Source organism: Lactuca saligna, chromosome 4 (assembly GCF_052625555.1).
Source record: "Lactuca saligna cultivar CGN05327 chromosome 4, ASM5262555v1, whole genome shotgun sequence".
NCBI classification, from domain to species: domain Eukaryota; kingdom Viridiplantae; phylum Streptophyta; class Magnoliopsida; order Asterales; family Asteraceae; genus Lactuca; species Lactuca saligna.
Genome location: NC_136420.1, coordinates 120,816,239 through 120,826,423, shown reverse-complemented (window position 1 = coordinate 120,826,423; position 10,185 = coordinate 120,816,239). Strand labels below are relative to the sequence as shown.

Here is a 10,185-nt window from a genome sequence, read left to right as displayed (position 1 = left end):
GAAGGAAGTGAGTTCGAGATACCAAGCTCTAGGTGCTTCTTTGAGCCCATAGAGAGATTTACGGAGTTTGCAAACATGAGTAGGGTAATCAGGATGGATATAACCAGGAGGTTGGGTCATGAATACTTCTTCATGCAAGGTGCCATGAAGGAACGCATTGTTAACGTCTAGTTGACGGATGTTCCAGTTGGAGGAGATGGCAATGGATAGAACTGTACGAATAGTGACAGGTTTAGTAACCGGACTGAATGTTTCGAAGTAGTCTTTGCCTTGTTGTTGGAGGAATCCTTTTGCTACTAAGCGGGCCTTATATTTGGAGATGGAGCCATCCGGGTTTCGTTTAATGCAGAAAATCCATTTGCATCCTATTGGAGTGTGGGTGGATTTGGGTACTAGTTCCCAGGTACCATTGTGTAATAGAGCGTTGAACTCATGGTTCATGGCAGTGCGCCATTAAGGATCCTTTAGAGCTTGGGTATGGGTGGTTGGTTCGATGGTGTTCAGAATGGGGTGTAAAGTGGTGGAGTTAACAAATGATTGGTTATAATATTTGGTATTGGGTTTTCTATGCCGATGGGCAGCAAGCGGTGAGGCTGTGGGAGGTGGTTGTACTATTGGTGATGGTGGAGTAGAGTTGCTGGGAGATGGTGGTTGCTGGGTAGGGGTGGTTGGTTCCGCCTCGGGTGCAACAGTGGAGTCGGTGATGGGTTTTGTTTGGATAGTATCAGTTGTAGTGGGAGTAGTGAAGAGAGGAAGGGAAGGTGTAGGTGGCGGTGCTGTATTTGGAGAGGTGGGCAGGTCGTTAGTATGTAGAGGGTTTTGTTCAGGTGTGAGTGAGTCGAGTAGAGTGTCAGGGGTAGGGAGTATTTCAGGAAGGTTTTCGGTGGTATAAGGGAATGTTGTTGGAATGAACTCCACATGTCTGGAATGGTATAATTTTTTGTTTTGAGTATCATAGCATTTGTATGCGGACTTAGATGATGAATATCCGAGAAATAAACAAGGGGCAGATCGTGGTTGTAATTTGGAAGTGGTATAAGGGCGGAGCCACGGATAACATAGACAACCAAAGGGTTGTAGTTTATGATAGTTTGGTGATTGGTGAAAGAGGCATTCAAAGGGGGATTTATTTTGGAGGAGCGATGTGGGAAGGCGGTTGATAAGGTACACGGCTGTTTGGAACGCATGGGACCAGAAGGTTAATGGCATGTGAGCATGATAGAGGAGAGCTAAACCGGTTTTAACTATGTGACGGTGACGTATTTTCGCAATACCATTTTGTTCAGGAGTGTGGGGTGGAGTTGTGTAGTGAGATATACCATGCTGTTGAAGGTAGGATGTAAAACCGATGTATTCACCTCCATTGTCACTAAATAAGGATACAATGGGTAGCTGGAAGAATTTTTCAACTAACACTTTGAATTGTGGAAAGATGAGAGCAACGTCACTTTTGTGAGTCAAAGGATATAGCCATGTATACTTGGTGAAATAATCGACAAAGATGACATAATAAGAGAATTTATCAACAGATTTTTGTACCGGTCCCCATACATCAGAATAAATGAGTTGAAGTGGTTTTGTAGCAACAAAGGAATTTTGACCAAATGGAAATTTATGGTTTTTATTAATTGAACAAGATGAACAATGAACATCAGACTCAGACTAAAACTTAAAACCTAACTTAGAAACTAGTTGCTTGAAGACTTGACGCGAAGGATGACCAAGTTTGTGATGAAGAAGAAGTGGTGAGGTCTTGGAGGTGACATGAATGGAACGTGTTTTAGGGAACCGAGTGAGGTAAACACCATCAATTCTCTCTCCTCGCATGAGTCGCGCCCCCGTGTCCAGATCCTTCACATAAAAATGAGATGGAAAGAATTCCACCGAAACAAGATTAGTATCACATAATTCACCAACAGAAACTAAATTCTTGTTTAATTTAGGAACATGAAGCACATTAGATAAAATTAATGGTTTGTGAGATGTGTGAATATAGGAGTGACTAGTATGTGTGATAGGTAAGCAGGTACCATCACCAAGCACTATCTCATCGGGTCCTCCGTATTCCGACACGTGATGAAGGGAGGTAGGATCTGATGCAACATGATTGGATGCCCCGGTATCGAAAAGCCACTTTGGAGAGGCTGGGGAGGACGTGGTGACATTGGCAGTAGGCGGTGAAGTTATGTTTCTGTCGGTGGTGATGTTATTGTTGCGGAGGAAGCGTGCTCGTTTTCGGCAATTCTTGGTGAGGTGAACTGGGATGTTACAGAATTGACAAAACTGGTTGCTTTTTATGTTTCGGTTACCACCAAGATTGTTATTGTTATGCCATTGTGACTGCTGAGAGCCACGAGACTGATAGGATGGTGGTGATCGAGTATGGCAATTGTAAGAGTTGTTACTGGATGACTGATTGTTGAATCCTGGATTTCGGATAGTGTAATTCACCATGGTAGGCAGGATATCGGAAGGAAGAGAGGCTTCTTTGAGGCTACGTTCAAAGTTAGTAAGTTTTTCAAACAACTCTGAGTATTCGATGGGATTTTCTTGTACCTTGAGAGCAGCAGCAATTGTGTGATATTCCTCGCCAAGCTGTGAGAGAATATGGACCATGAGGTCCTCTTCGGTGACGGGGCTCTGGGCAAGGACCATGGAATCGGCGATAGCACGCATGTCCTGGAGAAATTCTGTGACCGATCGTGATCCTTTAGGGTTCTTCAAAAGTTTAGATTTGAGGGAGATTATGCGAGACCTGGAAGTAGAGGCGTAACTGGAGCTGAGTCGATTCCAAGCCTCATGCGCTGTTGTAGCAGATGACACCAGGGGTTGGATTGAATCTGAGCAACTCCCTAAAATTGCACTAAAGATAATCTGATCCTTGCAGTACCATGGCTGATACTCTGGATTTGCGTTGTTTTTTCCCTCTTTTTCTGTGAGGGTGGTCGCCGGTGGTGCGGAGGTGAGGTGACCGTCTAGGTCAAGACTGATTAAGTTTGATTCAACCTGTTTTCTCCAAACCGGATAGTTGTTTGGCGTAATTTTGATTGTGAGGTGAGTGGAGGCGGTGATTTGAGCGGTATTTTTGGAAGCCATTGCTGTGATTGTCGACTGATTTTAGAGAATATGGTAGGATCGATTTGGCTTGTATGAGCAGGATGGCTCTGTTGTATTGAGAATTCTGTTAAATAAGTACAAGATACGATTGGTGTATATAGCCAAGATTACAAACTGACTTAGAGATTATTTAGGAATATACAATTAATTCTATTGACTAGGTTAAATACAGAATATGACTTGGTAAATATACATATAAAGCACACGTGATAATATATCACTTAATACTTTTTATGAAGTGAGTTTTAATAAAATGTGTTTTTTTATGTATTAGATCGTGTTTTAGGCAAAGTTGTAAAAATCGCTAGGCGGTCCCTCGACGGTCGACTGGGGTCAAGCGATTAATCGGATGATTAATCGGGGACCATAAATTATTAATAAAACTATTTTAAAACTTAATATATTCCAAGAAAAAATAGTATTTGAAAATTTGAAATATTTGGTTTAATATTTGAATATTTGAATATTTAAATACTTAAAATTTTGAAGTTTAGTAAATTTTGGTGTAATATTTGAAATTTTGAATTTTTTAAAATCTTCCCGCCAAGGACCGCCGAAGACCGTCGAGGTCCGCCTAGCCCGAGTTTGATCTATATTGACCAATTTCTGCCAAACACCCTTAATCGTAATCAGTTGCAGACCGCCTACCGCCTAGGCCGATATTTACAACACTGATTTTAGGTCTTAAATAGTATTAAATCGTGCTTTAAGTTATTGTAATCGTTTTTATTTAATATAAAGTGTTGGTCGTTAAAAAAATTATGTCATATTAATTAAATAAAAAAATGTTTGTGTACTATATATATATATATATATATATATATATATATATATATATATATATATATATATATATATATATATATATAATTTAACATTAAATAAAAAATGTTTGTTTATTAAAATAAAATAATTAAATTAAGTTACAAAAAGAAAATAAAAAACTATATTTTATATAATATTAAATAAAAAATGTTTTTTTATTAAAATATAATAGTTAAATTAAATTAGAAAAAAGAAAATAAAAAAATTGAAGTATTACCAAATGTTAAGTTTAGGTGTTAAAAGGAGAAAAATAAAGTGACACTTAGACTGGAAGGAGTGGTGCCACATTCCATCATTAAATCGTAGTGACACGTAGGTGTCATCTCATCTGTTACCACAAAAGTATGGTTTTATACCACACCCAAAAAGTGATGCATCCCTTAGTATTTTTTATTGATAAATACAAAGGACCAATTAGAGGGAGGTAAGAAAAAAAAATCAATCACATTGTTTGAATGAGTGTTCTCTTGGAATGCCGCATTGCACTCTCTAACGCACCCAGGAGCGGTGTTTGTGTTTATGTGGCAAGGAGACACTCCTTCTAGTCTTAAAATTAGGGGTGACAAATCGGACCATCGTATCGTGTTTTTGTCTGACACGATACGATACGACAAAGTTTTATGTAACATAAACACGATACGACACGATCTCGGGGTTTTTTTTAACTAACACGAAAACAAACTGATTAAAAAACGACAAACACGACACGACACAACCAAGATAACATGAAATAACAATTAATGTTTTTAATTAATATTTATTCATATATAACACGAAAAACATGGCAAATACAAAAAACATGACAAAAAATGCTAAATCGTATCAATTTCATGTCAAATTTTGAACACGAACACGATATCGTGTTTTTTACATTTGATACGAACACGACACGAACACGAATTCGAATTTCAGTTTCGTCTCAATTTCGTTTCGTGTTGTGTATTTTTTTCGTGTCGTGTAATCAATTATCACCCCTACTTAAAATACTGATGTGACAAAGTGTTAAAAGTATTATCACTCTTCTTAGAACATCTCCAACCCACTTTCATTATCCATTTTTCCCCATTTTTTCCTCCATTCTTTTCCAACCATCCCCGTTTATTCCCCCATTTTGGGAGATATGAATAGTATTACACAAAATATGTTGTTATACTATTCATTTATCCCAAAATGAGAATGAACTTTGCGTTGTCGGTTTTAGTCCCTCTATTATATATTTATACATTTCTAGTTCATTTTTACCTACTAATTATAATTTAAATATAATATTTAATACTTATAATATTTTGTTATATATTAAATTATATTAATTAATTATAAATATAAAGTTTGTTTTTTGTTCATAAAATTCATATTAAAATTTAAATACATATTGAAATTTTAAAATATAATAACATATTACAAAAAAACTTATAATTAAAATATATATTACAAACACTATAACATATATTATTAAACATATAGTTAACCTACATATTATAATAATAATCTAATAAAAACCAACAAGTGACAATACTATTATTTATTTAATATTTATCAAAAATGTTTGTATGTGTAATATTTTTATAAATGCATATAGAATATTTATTTATAAGTTTATTATAAATATAGTCTTCTGTATTTAATATTAATATAATGAAAAAAATATAGATTATATATTTATTAAAAGTAAATTAGTACAAGGGTGTGTTTGACAATCAGTTTGTGTTATGCTAACACCATCTCCAACTCATCTCTATTTTTTTCACCAAAAAAGGAGTAAAAAATAGGATTTTTTACTCAAATTTTATCCCAAAAATATATATTTTTAGTATATTCTATTTTTTACTATTTTTTGGAGAAAAATATATTTTATTAGTAGAAAAGTATGTTTGATATAAAATAATAGAATATATTAAGAATATATTTTTTAAGATAAAAAAATACTTATTTTTGAGAAAAAAAAATAGAGGTGGTGTGTCTCTTTCCGATACGATTGAAATTGCATGTTTCCGATACGAAAATATGTTCGTAGTGATTTGTATCTTTCCAATATAAAGTTACTGAGCTGGCATGTTATTATTGGACTGCTGTCTAATGGTGATAGGTGCGTGATTCATGGGTTCTTATGGCGGTTTTTGTAAGACTTTTCAAATTCAAATTTGATGTTTGGCATACCAACAAATACTCATCCCAATACATAGATCATCTCTGTATGATTTCAGACGATTCGAGTGGTTATTTTTCATCTGCTTTCGTGTTTTCATCTTAAGCACTATGACAACTTCTGCTAACAACATCTCTTTCATGGATCAAACGACATCATCAGCTCACTTGATTGTTAAGGGGAATCAAAATTTAATTCTCGATGTCGATGAAATTGCTGTTCAACCATAGATTGTGTGTCTAAAGCACTCTGTTCTGAGAAAAGCCCTAACACATTATTCAAAGGTTCCTACGTCTGCTCTGATCTTGGCATATACTTCAGCAAATTTCAACACAATGAAAGATGTTATGAACTTTGAAGTTCTAGATCACAAAACGTATATCACGAAATCAGGTTTCTGCAAGCTTTTAGGGTTACGTACTGGTGAGGGTTTTCTTAATATGGAATTATCTGATCCAATTTCAATCATAAAGGTGTATCTTCAACTGGGATAAAAGGAGGAGTTATTATTACTTTTACGATTCAAGAAGATGATTTTGGACTTGAAGATACTGGTCATTCATTTGATGCGAATCCTTTAGTGACTACTTCAGTTCAGTTCCTCAGGTGACTACTCCTGTTTCTCCTATGTCTTCATCTATTCTGATTTCTACTCAGATTCCTGATCAGACGGATCATGAAATTTTTGGTGATATCATACAAGAGCGTATTGTCAATCTTACCGAGTCTCAATCACAATCTCCAATCATCCCTACTATTTCTCAACCATTTGTCAATACAACTCTTCCGATGCAAATGATTCATACCACTCCAATTTTTCATGAATCAACCACTTCGGTTCATACTACTGTGTCAACACAGAAGAACATCATTCTGAAGATAATGATGAGTTCTTTGTTCAAGAGTATGATCTTGAGACTATTGCTGTTTTACAAAGTTTTGTTGAACCTGTTCTTGCTGCATCATTACTTGATTATGAAACTGCTATTGCTCCTGCTTTGAGAAAAGATTATCAAATGCTTAATCGAAAGCTCAATGATTTTTGTTTGTCGAACTGATTCATTCTCTCCAACTAGCTTTTAGAATCTTATGACTTTTTATGAGAATAAGATGAAATATATCATTCTTGAAAGTACTAAGTTGTTCCAATCTCAAGCTTTTTTGGTTAATGAAACAACATTGAAAGTTCAACAACCTCTTTCTACTACATCTTCTGCTTTGTCAAAAGTTGATTCTATTTTACAGGAAATCAAGGGTATTCGTGAAACAATTATGGCTGCAAATCCACTCACAATCAATATATTAATAATCTTAAGAAGTGATTTAAAGGAGCAATTAGAATTTTCTTTTGTTGATCTTCCGATCATGTGTTTTATTGTCTGATGAAGATGAATGCATCAAATTTTGGTCCTCAACTTCTTCATATTAAAAGAATGCTCATGAGTTATTGCTTTGAAGTTGGAAAGATGGATGTTGAAATTTCAATTGTTGCAAAGAGAAACATAACTGCAAAAGCAGAGAGCTCAGGCTATAAGTTTATATGGAGAATTGAAGGAAGGTTTTATTCAGAAGAATCCCTGCGGGGATTGTTTATAAAGTGCATGAAGATAGGATGTTGAAGAACAAGTTGCTATTCCTGGATGAAAAACATTTATTTAGTTCTGATACTTTGAATAATATTCTTTCTAGAGCTGAAATTAACAAGTCCAATTCCAAAGAAGATGTTAAGTGGCTTGCTGAGGTGATTAGATGGTGGATAAGGATTTGTTTGGTGCTCAAAGGGATTGCTAAAAAAGATTTTGCTGAAGGATGATTGTACTTTTTGCAACTTAATACAAAGGGGAGATTGTAGTGTTCGTAATGTAATGGATTGTATTGAGTCTTAATGCGATTGGTTTGTTTGTATTCTCATTTAGTTTCTTAGGTTCACAGTTGTTATTATGACAGCTGTTGGCAGCCTATGTGTCCTGACCTGATTGGTTGGATGCCTTTCTAGCTTTCTTTTATGTCATATACATAGAAGTTAGTTAGAAGTAGAGAGTAGCTTTTGAGAGGAGTTTTACATTCTTCTAATTGGATTCATTTTACTTTCTAATGAAAACAAGATCTTATTTTCATTCTCGTGTTCCTCTTGATTACATCATTTGATTTTCATGATTTTGTTCTTATTGAATCTATTGATCCAACAATTTAATAGTTATGTGTACTCAAATGAAGTGTCTAATGGTTTCTACATATATCTATTTCTATATGTGAATGATATGATAATTACGACCAAGAATATGATTGGATTTAATGACTTGAAGGCGCTACTACAAAGTGAGTTCGAGATAAAGGATTTAGGTGCATTGAAGAAGATATTAGGGATGTAGATTCTGATGAATAAAAGAGTAGGGTTGTTATATATTTCTCAACGAAGTTACATTAAGAAAGTTGTGTAATCATTATATATTTATCAAGTCAAACTTGTTGGAATCTTTTGGTAGCACACTTTAAACTTGATCGAATCACTATACCAACTACGTACAAGGAGAGATGTTACATGAGCATGTTCCATATTTATGTGTTGTTGAAAGTCTCATTCTATAAACAGGTTTATAAGTAATTTGAGAAAAGCTCATTGGCAAGCCGACAAGTGAATTTTGTGATACTTGAAGGAAACAACTAACATTTGTCTGGTTTATGGTTTATGGTTCTAAACGTATTGAAATAAAGGCTTGTTTGGTTATGTGTACTCGAACCATGGCGGTGATCACGCTAAAAGAATATTACTCGCATGTTATATACTTACTTTATTTGGATGTGTTATAAGTTGGAAGTCAACGTTACAACCTGCTGTTGCCTTTCCTATAATTGAAGTAGAGTACATGTCAATGACTAATGAATAAAGGAATACATATGGTTACACGATCTCGTTCAAATTCTTGGGTTGAAGTTCATCATAGATGTTTTAGAAGAAGAAGGTTTCTTTATTCAGAAGATATATACCAATGGAAACCTAAATGATATATTAACAAAGCCATTTCTCGTAAAGAAATTAAATCATTTTTTTTTTGACTTGGTAGATGTTCATAGGTGGTAAGTCTGTTCAAGGCAAAATGGCAAGAAGGAGATGACTTTGGTAATTCTTGATGGAAGAAGTCACTTCAATTCTAGGTAGAAATTATAAATGTGTGAATTGGATGTAACGTCCTAAATTTCAAATCAAAATTCTCATTTTTAAAATAAGGCCATCTTCTACACACCATTTCACTCATTGTCATTTAATGATAACTAGAAATATAGTCATACAAAGAAAGGACACAACCACCTATGAAGTTGATCAAGCAATTGCCAATCCTTAACAACAGATAATTAATTCTTACTACAAGCTAACCGAGCTCTCTAAAGCTTATGCATATCTAGAGTGGCCCGTCGTTTTTCCTCATGAAAGCACTTGACGCTCCCCATGGTAAACTACTTGACCTAGAACATTTACCCTTAACACCGAATTAGATGTCGAGCTGATCCTCGCATCCCTACTCCGAATATTCAGTTCTACCCTACTTAGGCTTCGGTCTACCATCAATTGTTGTCCATAATCCATCCATGAATTGAACCAACTCAACCAATCCATACCAACCTCGATAGAAATATATAATACAAAATAAGATAGACTATCAAATAACTAACCCTTCCGTAAAACCCTAATAAATCAAGAACAAGGAAAAGAGATAAGTCAAAATTCTAAGACTATGAAAAATTCCAATCATGTGCATCTCCTTAACGGCTGAAAGAACCTCTCGATTTCTCTAACAATAGCTTCGAATCCCAACATAACATTAACACCCTTGCTAACAACAAGCGATCTAATCACATAACTTGCTCACGGGTTCAAACTAAACCATTCAACACAAGTATCAAAAAACACATAGGATAACAAAAACATAACAAAAAAACATTGAAAACAGAGGTTGTTGGACCCTACCACCCCTCTTGTTTACCTAAGACAATCAGCTTTGACATGACACAATTGGTTATAAATAAAATTCTAACACCCATCTTCCATATTGGTTAAGCCTTTTGTCGTCAAGGACTAAATATGGAAATGAATGCGC

The 10,185-nt window shown here is 34.9% G+C and overlaps 1 long non-coding RNA gene across 1 annotated transcript; it reads left to right on the top strand.

Moving 5' to 3' along the window:
• The first annotated feature begins 6,052 nt into the window (after positions 1-6,052).
• LOC145038776 (uncharacterized) lies at positions 6,053-8,205 on the top strand. The gene is made up of 2 exons (XR_013679560.1): positions 6,053-6,481; positions 6,562-8,205. It is a non-coding gene; the product is annotated as an uncharacterized LOC145038776 (long non-coding RNA).
• The last annotated feature ends 1,980 nt before the right edge of the window (positions 8,206-10,185 follow it).